The sequence below is a fragment of the Salminus brasiliensis genome, chromosome 21 (genome assembly GCF_030463535.1).
Source record: "Salminus brasiliensis chromosome 21, fSalBra1.hap2, whole genome shotgun sequence".
Lineage (NCBI taxonomy): Eukaryota > Metazoa > Chordata > Actinopteri > Characiformes > Bryconidae > Salminus > Salminus brasiliensis.
In genome coordinates this window covers 20,447,885-20,465,550 of record NC_132898.1, presented here as the reverse complement: position 1 = coordinate 20,465,550, position 17,666 = coordinate 20,447,885, and positions in this window count along the sequence as shown.

Here is a 17,666-nt window from a genome sequence, read left to right as displayed (position 1 = left end):
GCAAACAGATAGACAGCGAGCCGGACACAGTGGCAGATGGATGGAACCTTGATGGACAGATGCACCATCAGGGAGGGAAGGGATAATGGCATCCTCAAAACCTGTAAGACAAAGAAAATCAATAAATGTATAGAAACTGAATGATCACCTACATGTTAGTCAGTAGCAAACAGATAGACAGCAAGCCGTACACAGTTGCAGATGGATGGACTCTTGATGGACAGATGCACCATCAGGGAGGGAAGGGGTATTGGCATCCTCAGAACCAAAATGATAACAACGACAATCAATACAGGTTTTGAAACTGAAAGATGACTTACCTTTTACACAGTTGCAGAACAATAGACAGTGAGCCAGACACAGCTGCAGATGGACAGATTGATGGTGGCTGGATCTACGGTCAAGGAGGTAGGGGCTCTGAACGTCCTGAACATGTAAGACAACAAAGAAAGTCAATACATGTATAGAAACTGAATGATCACCTACCTGTTAGACAGTAGCAGACAGATAGACAGCAAACCGTACACAGTGACAGATGGATGGACCATTGATTGACAGATGCACCATCAGGGAGGGAAGGGGTAATGGCATCCTCTAAACCTGTAAGAAAACAAAGAAAATCAATACATGTAAAGAAACCGAATGATCAACTACCTGTTAGACAGAAGAAAACAGATTGACAGCGAGACATACACAGTGACAGATGGATGGACCGTTGATGGACAGATGCACCATCAGGGAGGGAAGGGGTAATGGCATCCTCTAAACCTGTAAGACAACAAAAAAAATCAATACATGTTTAGAAACTGAATGATCACCTACCTTTTAGACAGTAGCAAACAGATTGACAGCGAGATGTACACAGTGACAGATCTATGGAGCCTTGATGGACAGATGCATCATCAGGGAGGGAAGGGGTAATGGCATCCTCTAAACCTGTAAGACAACAAAGAAAATCAATACATGTATAGAAACTGAATGATCACCTACCTGTTAGACAGTAGCAAACAGATAGAGAGCGATCCATACACAGTGGCAGATGGATGGAACCTTGATGGACAGATGCACCATCAGGGAGGGAAGGGGTAATGGCATCCTCTAAACCTGTAAGACAACAAACAGTGTCAATACATGTATAGAAACTGAATGATCACCTACCTGTTAGACAGTAGCAAACAGACAGACAGCGAGCCATACACAGTGACAGATGTATGGACCCTTGATGGACAGATGCACCATCAGGGAGGGAAGGGGTATTGGCATCCTCAGAACCTGAAAGATAACAAAGAAAATCAATACAGGTTTTGAAACTGAAAGATCACTTACCTTTTACACAGTTGCAGAACATTAGACAGTGAGCCAGACACAGCTGCAGATAGACAGATTGATGGTGGCTGGATCTACGGTAAGTGAGGGACGGGCTCAGAAGGTCCTAAACCTGTAAGACAAATAAAAAAGTAAAGACATGTATAGAAACTGAATAATGAACTAACTCTTACATACTTGCAGTCAGATAAATATCGAGTCACACAAATAGTTGCAATGGACAGATACTTGTTTGATGGATCCACCATTAGGAAGGGGGGGGGCGGAGTCCTGAAAGCCTGTTAGACATCAAAGAAAATCAATACATGCATAGAAACTGAATGATCACCTACCTTTTAGAATGTAGCAAACAGATAGACAGCGAGCCGTACACAGTGACAGATGGATGGACCCTTAATGGACAGATGCACCATCAGGGAGGGAAGGGGTAATGGCATCCTCTAAACCTGTAAGACAACAAAGAAATTAAATACATGTATAGAAACTGAATGATCACCTACCTGTTAGAGAGGTGCAGACAGATAGACAGGGAGCTGCACACAGTGACAGATGAATCGACCATTGATGGACAGATGCACCATCAGGGAGGGAAGGGGTATTGGCATCCTCAGAACCTGAAAGACAACAAACAGTGTCAATACATGTATAGAAATTAAATGATTACCTACCTGTTAGACAGTAGCAAACAGATAGTCAGCGAGCCGTACACAGTGACAGATGGATGGACCCTTGATGGACAGATGCACCATCAGGGAGGGAATGGGTAATGGCATCCTCTAAAACTATAAGACAACAAAGAAAATCAATACATGTATAGAAACTGAATGATCACCTACCTGTTAGACAGTAGCAAACAGATAGACAGCGAGCTGTACACAGTGGCAGATGGATGCACCATCAAGGTGGGAAGGGGTAATGGCATCCTCTGAACCTGTATGACAACAAAGAAAATCAATACATGTATAGAAAATGAATGATCACCTACCTGTTAGTCAGTAGCAAACAGATAGACAGCAAGCCGTACACAGTTGCAGATGGATGGACTCTTGATGGACAGATGCACCATCAGGGAGGGAAGGGGTATTGGCATCCTCAGAACCTAAATGATAACAACGACAATCAATACAGGATTTGAAACTGAAAGATCACTTACCTTTTACACAGTTGCAGAAAAATAGAGTGAGCCAGACACAGCTGCAGATGGACAGATTGATGGTGGTTGGATCTACGGTCAAGGAGGTAGGGGCTCTGAACGTCCTGAACCTGTAAGACAACAAAGAAAGTCAATACTTGTATAGAAACTGAATGATCACCTACCTGTTACACAGTAGCAAACAGATAGATAGCAAACCGTACACAGTGACAGATGGATGGACACTTGATGGACAGATGCACCTTCAGGGAGGGAATTGGTAATGGCATCCTCTAAACCTGTAAGACAACAAAGAAAATAAATACATGTATAGAAACTGAATGATCACCTACCTGTTAGAGAGGTGCAGACAGATAGACAGCGAGCTGCACACAGTGACAGATGAATCGACCATTGATGGACAGATGCACCATCAGGGAGGGAAGGGGTATTGGCATCCTCAGAACCTGAAAGACAACAAAGAAAATCAATACATGTATAGAAACTGAATGATCACCTACCTGTTAGAAGGGTGCAGACAGATAGACAGTGAGCCATACACAGTGACAGATGGATGGACCCTTGATGGACAGATGCACCATCAGGGAGGGAATGGGTAATGGCATCCTCTAAAACTATAAGACAACAAAGAAAATCAATACATGTATAGAAACTGAATGATCACCTACCTGTTAGACAGTAGCAAACAGATAGACAGCGAGCCGTACACAGTGGCAGATGGATGCACCATCAGGGTGGGAAGGGGTAATGGCATCCTCTGAACCTGTATGACAACAAAGAAAATCAATACATGTATAGAAACTGAATGATCACCTACCTGTTAGACAGTAGCAAACAGATTGACAGCGAGCCGTACACAGTGTCAGATTGATGAAACCTTGATTGACCGATGCACCATCAGGGAGGTAAGGGGAAATGGCATCCTCAGAACTTAAAAGACAACAAAGACAGTCAATACAGGTTTTGAAACTGAAAGATCACTTACCTTTTACGTAGTTGCAGAACAATACACAGTGAGTCAGACACAGCTGCAGATGGACCGATTGATGCAGGCTGGATCTACAGTCAGCGAGGGAGGGGCTCAGAAGGTCCTAAACCTATAAGACAAAAAAAAGTCAATACATGTATAGAAACTGAGTGATGATCTAACTCTTACACACTTGCAGTCAGATAAATATCGAGTCACACAAATAGTTGCAATGGACAGACACTTGTTTGATGGATCCACCATTAGGAAGGAGGGGGGGGGTGGTCCTGGAGTCCTGAAAGCCTATAAGACAACAAAGAAAGTCAATACATGTATAGAAACTGATTGATCACCTACCTGATAGACAGTAGCAACCAGATAGACAACGAGCCGTACACAGTGGAAGATGGATGGACCCTAGATGGACAGATGCACCATCAGCGAGGGAAGGGGTAATGGCATCCTCGGAACCTGAAAGACAACAAGGACAGTCAATACAGGTTTTGAAACTGAATGATCATCAGGGAGGGAAGGGGTATTGGCATCATCAGAACCTAAAAGATAACAAAGACAATCAATACAGGTTTTGAAACTGAAATATCACTTACCTTTTACACAGTTGCAGAACAATAGAGAATGAGCCAGACACAGCTGCAGATGGACAGATTGATGGTGGCTAGATCTACGGTCAGGGAGGGAGGGGCTCTGAAGGTCCTAAACTTGTAAGACAAAAAAAAGTCAATACATGTATAGAAACTGAATGATGAACTAACTCTTACACACTTGCAGTCAGATAGATATCGAGTCACACAAATAGTTGCAATGGAAAGACCCTTGTTTGATGGATCCACCATTAGGAAGGTGAGGGGGAGTCCTGAAAGCCTGTAAGACAACAAAGAAAGTCAATACATGTATAGAAACTGAATGATCACCTACCTGCTAGACAGTAGCAAACAGATAGATAGCGAGCCGTACACAGTGACAGATGGATGGACCCTTGATGGAAAGATGCACCATCAGGGAGGGAAGGGGTAATGGCATCCTCTAAACCTGTAAAACAACAAAGAAAATCAAACATGTATAGAAACTGAATGATGAACTAACTCTTACACACTTGCAGACAGAAAGATCGAGTCACACAAATAGTTGCAATGGACCGAGACTTCTTTCATGGATCCACCATTAGGAAGGAGGGGGGGGTCCTGGAGTCCTGAAAGCCTGTAAGACAACAAAAAAAATCAATACATGTATAGAAACTAAATGATCACCTACCTGTTAGAAAGTAGAAAACAGATAGACAGCGAGCCGTACACAGTGACAGATGGATGGACCCTTGATGGACAGATGCACCATCAGGGAGGGAAGGGGTAATGGCATCCTCTAAACCTGTAAGACAACAAAGAAAATCAATACATGTATAGAAACTGAATGATCACCTACCTATTAGACAGTAGTAAACAGATAGACAGCGAGCCATACACAGTGGCAGATGGATGGAACCTTGATGGACAGATGCACCATGAGGGAGGGAAGGGGTAATGGCATCCTCTAAACCTGTAAGACAACAAAGAAAATCAATACATGTATTGAAACTGAATGATCACCTACCTGTTACACAGTAGCAAATAGATAGACAGCGAGCCATACACAGTGGCAGATGGATGGAACCTTGATGGACAGATGCACCATCAGGAAGGGAAAGGGTAATGGCATCCTCTAAACCTGTAAGACAAAAAAGAAAATCAATACATGTATAGAAACTGAATGATCACCTACATGTTAGACAGCAGCAAACAGATTGACAGCGAACCGTACAAAGTGGTAGATGGATTAAACCTTGATGGGCAGATGCAGGGAGGGAAGTGAGGGAAGGGGTAATGGCATCCTCGGAACCTGAAAGATAACAAAGAAAATTAATACAGGGTTTGAAACTGAAAGATCACTTACCTTTTACACAGTTGCAGAACAATACACAGTGAGGCATGGGGAATGGGGGGGTCCTGGAGTCCAGAAAGCCTGTAAAACAACAAAGAAAGTCAATACATGTTTAGAAACTGAATGATCACCTACCTGTTAGACAGTACCAAACAGAGAGTCAGCGAGCCGTACACAGTGACAGATGGATGGACCCTTGACGGACAGATGCACCATCAGGGAGGGAAGGGGTAATGGCATCCTCTAAACCTGTAAGACAACAAAGAAAATCAATACATGTATAGAAACTGAATGATCACCTACCTGTTAGACAGTAGCAAACAGATTGACAGCGAGCCGTACACAGTGGCAGATGGATTAAACCTTGATGGACAGATGCACCATCAGGGAGGGAAGGGGTAATGGCATCCTCGGAACCTGAAAGACAACAAAGAAAATCAATACATGTATAGAAACTGAATGATCACCTACATGTTAGACAGCAGCAAACAGATTGACAGCGAGCCATACAAAGTGGTAGATGGATTAAACCTTGATGGATAGATGCACTATCAGGGAGGGAAGGGGTAATGGCATCCTCGGAACCTGAAAGACAACAAAGACAGTCAATACAGGTTTTGAAACTGAAAGATCACTTACCTTTTACACAGTTGCAGAACAATACACAGTGAGCCAGACACAGCTGCAGACGGACAGATTGATGGAGGCTTGATTTACGGTCAGCGAGGGAGGGGCTCAGAAGGTCCTAAACCTGTAAGACAAAAAAAAGTCAATACATATATAGAAATTGAATGATGAACTAACTCTTACACACTTGCAGTAGGATAAATATCGAGTCACACAAATAGTTGCAATGGACAGACACTTCTTTGATGGATCCACCATTAGGAAGGAGGGGGGGGGTCCTGGAGTCCTGAAAGCCTGTAAGACAACAAAAAAAATCAATACATGTATAGAAACTGAATGATCACCTACCTGTTAAACAGTAGAAAACAGATAGACAGCGAGCCGTACACAGTGACAGATGGATGGACCCTTGATGGACAGATGCACCATCAGGGAGGGAATGGGTAATGGCATCCTCTAAACCTGTAAGACAAGAAAAAAAATAAATACATGTATAGAAACTGAATGATCACCTACCTGTTAGACAGGGGCAGAGAGACAGACAGCGAGCCGTACACAGTGGCAGATGGATGGAACCTTGATGGACAGATGCACCATCAGGGAGGGAAGGGGTAATGGCATCCTCTAAACCTGTAAGACAAGAGAAAAAAATAAATGCATGTATAGAAACTGAATGATCACCTACCTGTTAGACAGGGGCAGGCAGACAGACAGACAGCGAGCCGTACACAGTGGCAGATGGATGGAACCTTGATGGACAGATGCACCATCAGGGAGGGAAGGGGTAATGGCATCCTCTAAACCTGTAAGACAACAAAGAAAATCAATACATGTATAGAAACTGAATGATCACCTACGTATTAGACAGTAGTAAACAGATAGACAGCGAGCCATACACAGTGGCAGATGGATGGAACCTTGATGGACAGATGCACCATGAGGGAGGGAAGGGGTAATGGCATCCTCTAAACCTGTAAGACAACAAAGAAAATCAATACATTTATTGAAACTGAATGATCACCTACCTGTTACACAGTAGCAAACAGATAGACAGCGAGCCATACACAGTGGCAGATGGATGGAACCTTGATGGACAGATGCACCATCAGGAAGGGAAAGGGTAATGGCATCCTCTAAACCTGTAAGACAACAAAGAAAATCAATACATGTATAGAAACTGAATGATCACCTACATGTTAGACAGCAGCAAACAGATTGACAGCGAGCCGTACAAAGTGGTAGATGGATTAAACCTTGATGGGCAGATGCACCATCAGGGAGGGAAGGGGTAATGGCATCCTCGGAACCTGAAAGATAACAAAGAAAATTAATACAGGGTTTGAAACTGAAAGATCACTTACCTTTTACACAGTTGCAGAACAATACACAGTGAGGCATGGGGAATGGGGGGGTCCTGGAGTCCAGAAAGCCTGTAAAACAACAAAGAAAGTCAATACATGTTTAGAAACTGAATGATCACCTACCTGTTAGACAGTACCAAACAGAGAGTCAGCGAGCCGTACACAGTGGCAGATGGATGGACCCTTGACGGACAGATGCACCATCAGGGAGGGAAGGGGTAATGGCATCCTCTAAACCTGTAAGACAACAAAGAAAATCAATACATGTATAGAAACTGAATGATCACCTACCTGTTAGACAGTAGCAAACAGATTGACAGCGAGCCGTACACAGTGGCAGATGGATTAAACCTTGATGGACAGATGCACCATCAGGGAGGGAAGGGGTAATGGCATCCTCGGAACCTGAAAGACAACAAAGAAAATCAATACATGTATAGAAACTGAATGATCACCTACATGTTAGACAGCAGCAAACAGATTGACAGCGAGCCATACAAAGTGGTAGATGGACTAAACCTTGATGGATAGATGCACTATCAGGGAGGGAAGGGGTAATGGCATCCTCGGAACCTGAAAGACAACAAAGACAGTCAATACAGGTTTTAAATCTGAAAGATCACTTACCTTTTACACAGTTGCAGAACAATACACAGTGAGCCAGACACAGCTGCAGACGGACAGATTGATGGAGGCTTGATTTACGGTCAGCGAGGGAGGGGCTCAGCAGGTCCTAAACCTGTAAGACAAAAAAAAGTCAATACATATATAGAAATTGAATGATGAACTAACTCTTACACACTTGCAGTAGGATAAATATCGAGTCACACAAATAGTTGCAATGGACAGACACTTCTTTGATGGATCCACCATTAGGAAGGAGGGGGGGGGTCCTGGAGTCCTGAAAGCCTGTAAGACAACAAAAAAAATCAATACATGTATAGAAACTGAATGATCACCTACCTGTTAAACAGTAGAAAACAGATAGACAGCGAGCCGTACACAGTGACAGATGGATGGACCCTTGATGGACAGATGCACCATCAGGGAGGGAATGGGTAATGGCATCCTCTAAACCTGTAAGACAAGAAAAAAAATAAATACATGTATAGAAACTGAATGATCACCTACCTGTTAGACAGGGGCAGAGAGACAGACAGCGAGCCGTACACAGTGGCAGATGGATGGAACCTTGATGGACAGATGCACCATCAGGGAGGGAAGGGGTAATGGCATCCTCTAAACCTGTAAGACAAGAGAAAAAAATAAATGCATGTATAGAAACTGAATGATCACCTACCTGTTAGACAGGGGCAGGCAGACAGACAGACAGCGAGCCGTACACAGTGGCAGATGGATGGAACCTTGATGGACAGATGCACCATCAGGGAGGGAAGGGGTAATGGCATCCTCTAAACCTGTAAGACAACAAAGAAAATCAATACATGTATAGAAACTGAATGATCACCTACCTATTAGACAGTAGTAAACAGATAGACAGCGAGCCATACACAGTGGCAGATGGATGGAACCTTGATGGACAGATGCACCATGAGGGAGGGAAGGGGTAATGGCATCCTCTAAACCTGTAAGACAACAAAGAAAATCAATACATGTATTGAAACTGAATGATCACCTACCTGTTACACAGTAGCAAACAGATAGACAGCGAGCCATACACAGTGGCAGATGGATGGAACCTTGATGGACAGATGCACCATCAGGAAGGGAAAGGGTAATGGCATCCTCTAAACCTGTAAGACAACAAAGAAAATCAATACATGTATAGAAACTGAATGATCACCTACATGTTAGACAGCAGCAAACAGATTGACAGCGAGCCGTACAAAGTGGTAGATGGATCAAACCTTGATGGGCAGATGCACCATCAGGGAGGGAAGGGGTAATGGCATCCTCGGAACCTGAAAGATAACAAAGAAAATTAATACAGGGTTTGAAACTGAAAGATCACTTACCTTTTACACAGTTGCAGAACAATACACAGTGAGGCATGGGGAATGGGGGGGTCCTGGAGTCCAGAAAGCCTGTAAAACAACAAAGAAAGTCAATACATGTTTAGAAACTGAATGATCACCTACCTGTTAGACAGGGGCAGACAGACAGACAGCGAGCCGTACACAGTGGCAGATGGATGGAACCTTGATGGACAGATGCACCATCAGGGAGGGAAGGGGTAATGGCATCCTCTAAACCTGTAAGACAAGAGAAAAAAATAAATGAATGTATAGAAACTGAATGATCACCTACCTGTTAGACAGGGGCAGGCAGACAGACAGCGAGCCGTACACAGTGGCAGATGGATGGAACCTTGATGGACAGATGCACCATCAGGGAGGGAAGGGGTAATGGCATCCTCTAAACCTGTAAGACAACAAAGAAAATCAATACATGTTTAGAAACTGAATGATCACCTACCTATTAGACAGTAGTAAACAGATAGACAGCGAGCCATACACAGTGGCAGATGGATGGAACCTTGATGGAATGATGCACCATGAGGGAGGGAAGGGGTAATGGCATCCTCTAAACCTGTAAGACAACAAAGAAAATCAATACATGTACTGAAACTGAATGATCACCTACCTGTTACACAGTAGCAAACAGATAGACAGCGAGCCATACACAGTGGCAGATGGATGGAACCTTGATGGACAGATGCACCATCAGGAAGGGAAGGGGTAATGGCATCCTCGGAACCTGAAAGACAACAAAGACAGTCAATACAGGTTTTAAATCTGAAAGATCACTTACCTTTTACACAGTTGCAGAACAATACACAGTGAGCCAGACACAGCTGCAGGCGGACAGATTGATGGAGGCTGGATTCACGGTCAGCGAGGGAGGGGCTCAGAAGGTCCTAAACCTGTAAGACAAAAAAAGTCAATACACATATAGAAATTGAATGATGAACTCTCTCTTACACATTTGCAGTAGGAAAAATATCGAGTCACACAAATAGTTGCAATGGACAGACACTTCTTTCATGGATCCACCATTAGGAAGGAGGGGGGGGTCCTGGAGTCCTGAAAGCCTATAAGACAACAAAGAAAATCAATACATGTATAGAAACTGAATGATCACCTACCTGTTAGACAGTAGAAAACAGATAGACAGCGAGCCGTACACATTGACAGATGGATGGACCGTTGATGGACAGATGCACCATCAGGGAGGGAATGGGTAATGGCATCCTCTAAACCTGTAAGACAACAAAAAAAATAAATACATGTATAGAAACTGAATGATCACCTACCTGTTAGACAGGTGCAGACAGACAGACAGCGAGCCGTACACAGTGGCAGATGGATGGAACCTTAATGGACAGATGCACCATCAGGAAGGGAAAGGGTAATGGCATCCTCTAAACCTGTAAGACAACAAAGAAAATCAATACATGTATAGAAACTGAATGATCACCTACATGTTAGACAGCAGCAAACAGATTGACAGCGAGCCGTACAAAGTGGTAGATGGATCAAACCTTGATGGGCAGATGCACCATCAGGGAGGGAAGGGGTAATGGCATCCTCGGAACCTGAAAGATAACAAAGAAAATTAATACAGGGTTTGAAACTGAAAGATCACTTACCTTTTACACAGTTGCAGAACAATACACAGTGAGGCATGGGGAATGGGGGGGTCCTGGAGTCCAGAAAGCCTGTAAAACAACAAAGAAAGTCAATACATGTTTAGAAACTGAATGATCACCTACCTGTTAGACAGGGGCAGACAGACAGACAGCGAGCCAGACACAGTGGCAGATGGATGGAACCTTGATGGACAGATGCACCATCAGGGAGGGAAGGGGTAATGGCATCCTCTAAACCTGTAAGACAAGAGAAAAAAATAAATGAATGTATAGAAACTGAATGATCACCTACCTGTTAGACAGGGGCAGGCAGACAGACAGCGAGCCGTACACAGTGGCAGATGGATGGAACCTTGATGGACAGATGCACCATCAGGGAGGGAAGGGGTAATGGCATCCTCTAAACCTGTAAGACAACAAAGAAAATCAATACATGTTTAGAAACTGAATGATCACCTACCTATTAGACAGTAGTAAACAGATAGACAGCGAGCCATACACAGTGGCAGATGGATGGAACCTTGATGGACAGATGCACCATGAGGGAGGGAAGGGGTAATGGCATCCTCTAAACCTGTAAGACAACAAAGAAAATCAATACATGTACTGAAACTGAATGATCACCTACCTGTTAGACAGTAGCAAACAGATAGACAGCGAGCCATACACAGTGGCAGATGGATGGAACCTTGATGGACAGATGCACCATCAGGAAGGGAAGGGGTAATGGCATCCTCGGAACCTGAAAGACAACAAAGACAGTCAATACAGGTTTTAAATCTGAAAGATCACTTACCTTTTACACAGTTGCAGAACAATACACAGTGAGCCAGACACAGCTGCAGGCGGACAGATTGATGGAGGCTGGATTCACGGTCAGCGAGGGAGGGGCTCAGAAGGTCCTAAACCTGTAAGACAAAAAAAGTCAATACATATATAGAAATTGAATGATGAACTCTCTCTTACACATTTGCAGTAGGAAAAATATCGAGTCACACAAATAGTTGCAATGGACAGACACTTCTTTCATGGATCCACCATTAGGAAGGAGGGGGGGGTCCTGGAGTCCTGAAAGCCTATAAGACAACAAAGAAAATCAATACATGTATAGAAACTGAATGATCACCTACCTGTTAGACAGTAGAAAACAGATAGACAGCGAGCCGTACACATTGACAGATGGATGGACCGTTGATGGACAGATGCACCATCAGGGAGGGAATGGGTAATGGCATCCTCTAAACCTGTAAGACAAAAAAATAAATAAATACATGTATAGAAACTGAATGATCACCTACCTGTTAGACAGGTGCAGACAGACAGACAGCGAGCCGTACACAGTGGCAGATGGATGGAAACTTGATGGACAGATACACCATCAGAGAGGGAAGGGGTAATGGCATCCTCTAAACCTGTAAGACAACAAAGAAAATCAACACATGTATAGAAACTGAATGATCACCTACCTGTTAGTCAGTAGCAAACAGATCGACAGCGAGCCGTACACAGTTGCAGATGGATGGACCCTTGATGGACAGATGCACCATTAGGGAGGGAAAGGGGTAATGGCATCCTCTAAACCTGGAAGAGAACAAAGAAAATCAATACCTGTATAGAAACTGAATGATCACCTACCTGTTAGTCAGTAGCAAACAGATAGACAGCGAGCCGTACACAGTTGCAGATGGATGGACCCTTGATGGACACATGCACCATCAGGGAGTGAAGGGGTATTGGCATCCTCAGAACCTAAAAGATAACAAAGAAAATTAATACAGGGTTTGAAACTGAAAGATCACTTACCTTTTACACAGTTGCAGAACAATAGACAGTGAGCCAGACACAGCTGCAGATGGACAGATTGATGGTGGCTGAATCTACGGTCAGGGAGGGAGGGGCTCTGAAGGTCCTAAACCTGTAAGACAAAAAAAAAAAAAAAACGTCAATACATTTATAGAAACTGAATGATCACCTACCTGTTAGACAGTAGCAAACAGATAGACAGCGAGCCGTACACAGTGGCAGATGGATGAAACCTTGATGGACAGATGCACCATCAGGGAGGGAAGGGGTAATGGCATCCTCTAAACCTGTAAGACAAGAGAAAAAAATAAATGCATGTATAGAAACTGAATGATCACCTACCTGTTAGACAGGGGCAGGCACACAGACAGACAGCGAGCCGTACACAGTGGCAGATGGATGGAACCTTGATGGACAGATGCACCATCAGGGAGGGAAGGGGTAATGGCATCCTCTAAACCTGTAAGACAACAAAGAAAATCAATACATGTATAGAAACTGAATGATCACCTACCTATTAGACAGTAGTAAACAGATAGACAGCGAGCCATACACAGTGGCAGATGGATGGACCCTTGATGGACAGATGCACCATCAGGGAGGGAATGGGTAATGGCATCCTCTAAACCTGTAAGACAAGAAAAAAAATAAATACATGTATAGAATCTGAATGATCACCTACCTGTTAGACAGGGGCAGAGAGACAGACAGCGAGCCGTACACAGTGGCAGATGGATGGAACCTTGATGGACAGATGCACCATCAGGGAGGGAAGGGGTAATGGCATCCTCTAAACCTGTAAGACAAGAGAAAAAAATAAATGCATGTATAGAAACTGAATGATCACCTACCTGTTAGACAGGGGCAGGCAGACAGACAGACAGCGAGCCGTACACAGTGGCAGATGGATGGAACCTTGATGGACAGATGCACCATCAGGGAGGGAAGGGGTAATGGCATCCTCTAAACCTGTAAGACAACAAAGAAAATCAATACATGTATAGAAACTGAATGATCACCTACCTATTAGACAGTAGTAAACAGATAGACAGCGAGCCATACACAGTGGCAGATGGATGGAACCTTGATGGACAGATGCACCATGAGGGAGGGAAGGGGTAATGGCATCCTCTAAACCTGTAAGACAACAAAGAAAATCAATACATGTATTGAAACTGAATGATCACCTACCTGTTACACAGTAGCAAACAGATAGACAGCGAGCCATACACAGTGGCAGATGGATGGAACCTTGATGGACAGATGCACCATCAGGAAGGGAAAGGGTAATGGCATCCTCTAAACCTGTAAGACAACAAAGAAAATCAATACATGTATAGAAACTGAATGATCACCTACATGTTAGACAGCAGCAAACAGATTGACAGCGAGCCGTACAAAGTGGTAGATGGATTAAACCTTGATGGGCAGATGCACCATCAGGGAGGGAAGGGGTAATGGCATCCTCGGAACCTGAAAGATAACAAAGAAAATTAATACAGGGTTTGAAACTGAAAGATCACTTACCTTTTACACAGTTGCAGAACAATACACAGTGAGGCATGGGGAATGGGGGGGTCCTGGAGTCCAGAAAGCCTGTAAAACAACAAAGAAAGTCAATACATGTTTAGAAACTGAATGATCACCTACCTGTTAGACAGGGGCAGGCAGACAGACAGCGAGCCGTACACAGTGGCAGATGGATGGAACCTTGATGGACAGATGCACCATCAGGGAGGGAAGGGGTAATGGCATCCTCTAAACCTGTAAGACAACAAAGAAAATCAATACATGTTTAGAAACTGAATGATCACCTACCTATTAGACAGTAGTAAACAGATAGACAGCGAGCCATACACAGTGGCAGATGGATGGAACCTTGATGGAATGATGCACCATGAGGGAGGGAAGGGGTAATGGCATCCTCTAAACCTGTAAGACAACAAAGAAAATCAATACATGTACTGAAACTGAATGATCACCTACCTGTTACACAGTAGCAAACAGATAGACAGCGAGCCATACACAGTGGCAGATGGATGGAACCTTGATGGACAGATGCACCATCAGGAAGGGAAAGGGTAATGGCATCCTCTAAACCTGTAAGACAACAAAGAAAATCAATACATGTATAGAAACTGAATGATCACCTACATGTTAGACAGCAGCAAACAGATTGACAGCGAGCCGTACAAAGTGGTAGATGGATTAAACCTTGATGGGCAGATGCACCATCAGGGAGGGAAGGGGTAATGGCATCCTCGGAACCTGAAAGATAACAAAGAAAATTAATACAGGGTTTGAAACTGAAAGATCACTTACCTTTTACACAGTTGCAGAACAATACACAGTGAGGCATGGGGAATGGGGGGGTCCTGGAGTCCAGAAAGCCTGTAAAACAACAAAGAAAGTCAATACATGTTTAGAAACTGAATGATCACCTACCTGTTAGACAGGGGCAGACAGACAGACAGCGAGCCGTACACAGTGGCAGATGGATGGAACCTTGATGGACAGATGCACCATCAGGGAGGGAAGGGGTAATGGCATCCTCTAAACCTGTAAGACAAGAGAAAAAAATAAATGAATGTATAGAAACTGAATGATCACCTACCTGTTAGACAGGGGCAGGCAGACAGACAGCGAGCCGTACACAGTGGCAGATGGATGGAACCTTGATGGACAGATGCACCATCAGGGAGGGAAGGGGTAATGGCATCCTCTAAACCTGTAAGACAACAAAGAAAATCAATACATGTTTAGAAACTGAATGATCACCTACCTATTAGACAGTAGTAAACAGATAGACAGCGAGCCATACACAGTGGCAGATGGATGGAACCTTGATGGAATGATGCACCATGAGGGAGGGAAGGGGTAATGGCATCCTCTAAACCTGTAAGACAACAAAGAAAATCAATACATGTACTGAAACTGAATGATCACCTACCTGTTACACAGTAGCAAACAGATAGACAGCGAGCCATACACAGTGGCAGATAGATGGAACCTTGATGGACAGATGCACCATCAGGAAGGGAAGGGGTAATGGCATCCTCGGAACCTGAAAGACAACAAAGACAGTCAATACAGGTTTTAAATCTGAAAGATCACTTACCTTTTACACAGTTGCAGAACAATACACAGTGAGCCAGACACAGCTGCAGGCGGACAGATTGATGGAGGCTGGATTCACGGTCAGCGAGGGAGGGGCTCAGAAGGTCCTAAACCTGTAAGACAAAAAAAAGTCAATACATATATAGAAATTGAATGATGAACTCTCTCTTACACATTTGCAGTAGGAAAAATATCGAGTCACACAAATAGTTGCAATGGACAGACACTTCTTTCATGGATCCACCATTAGGAAGGAGGGGGGGGTCCTGGAGTCCTGAAAGCCTATAAGACAACAAAGAAAATCAATACATGTATAGAAACTGAATGATCACCTACCTGTTAGACAGTAGAAAACAGATAGACAGCGAGCCGTACACATTGACAGATGGATGGACCGTTGATGGACAGATGCACCATCAGGGAGGGAATGGGTAATGGCATCCTCTAAACCTGTAAGACAACAAAAAAAATAAATACATGTATAGAAACTGAATGATCACCTACCTGTTAGACAGGTGCAGACAGACAGACAGCGAGCCGTACACAGTGGCAGATGGATGGAACCTTGATGGACAGATGCACCATCAGGAAGGGAAAGGGTAATGGCATCCTCTAAACCTGTAAGACAACAAAGAAAATCAATACATGTATAGAAACTGAATGATCACCTACATGTTAGACAGCAGCAAACAGATTGACAGCGAGCCGTACAAAGTGGTAGATGGATTAAACCTTGATGGGCAGATGCACCATCAGGGAGGGAAGGGGTAATGGCATCCTCGGAACCTGAAAGATAACAAAGAAAATTAATACAGGGTTTGAAACTGAAAGATCACTTACCTTTTACACAGTTGCAGAACAATACACAGTGAGGCATGGGGAATGGGGGGGTCCTGGAGTCCAGAAAGCCTGTAAAACAACAAAGAAAGTCAATACATGTTTAGAAACTGAATGATCACCTACCTGTTAGACAGGGGCAGACAGACAGACAGCGAGCCGTACACAGTGGCAGATGGATGGAACCTTGATGGACAGATGCACCATCAGGGAGGGAAGGGGTAATGGCATCCTCTAAACCTGTAAGACAAGAGAAAAAAATAAATGAATGTATAGAAACTGAATGATCACCTACCTGTTAGACAGGGGCAGGCAGACAGACAGCGAGCCGTACACAGTGGCAGATGGATGGAACCTTGATGGACAGATGCACCATCAGGGAGGGAAGGGGTAATGGCATCCTCTAAACCTGTAAGACAACAAAGAAAATCAATACATGTTTAGAAACTGAATGATCACCTACCTATTAGACAGTAGTAAACAGATAGACAGCGAGCCATACACAGTGGCAGATGGATGGAACCTTGATGGACAGATGCACCATGAGGGAGGGAAGGGGTAATGGCATCCTCTAAACCTGTAAGACAACAAAGAAAATCAATACATGTACTGAAACTGAATGATCACCTACCTGTTACACAGTAGCAAACAGATAGACAGCGAGCCATACACAGTGGCAGATGGATGGAACCTTGATGGACAGATGCACCATCAGGAAGGGAAGGGGTAATGGCATCCTCGGAACCTGAAAGACAACAAAGACAGTCAATACAGGTTTTAAATCTGAAAGATCACTTACCTTTTACACAGTTGCAGAACAATACACAGTGAGCCAGACACAGCTGCAGGCGGACAGATTGATGGAGGCTGGATTCACGGTCAGCGAGGGAGGGGCTCAGAAGGTCCTAAACCTGTAAGACAAAAAAAGTC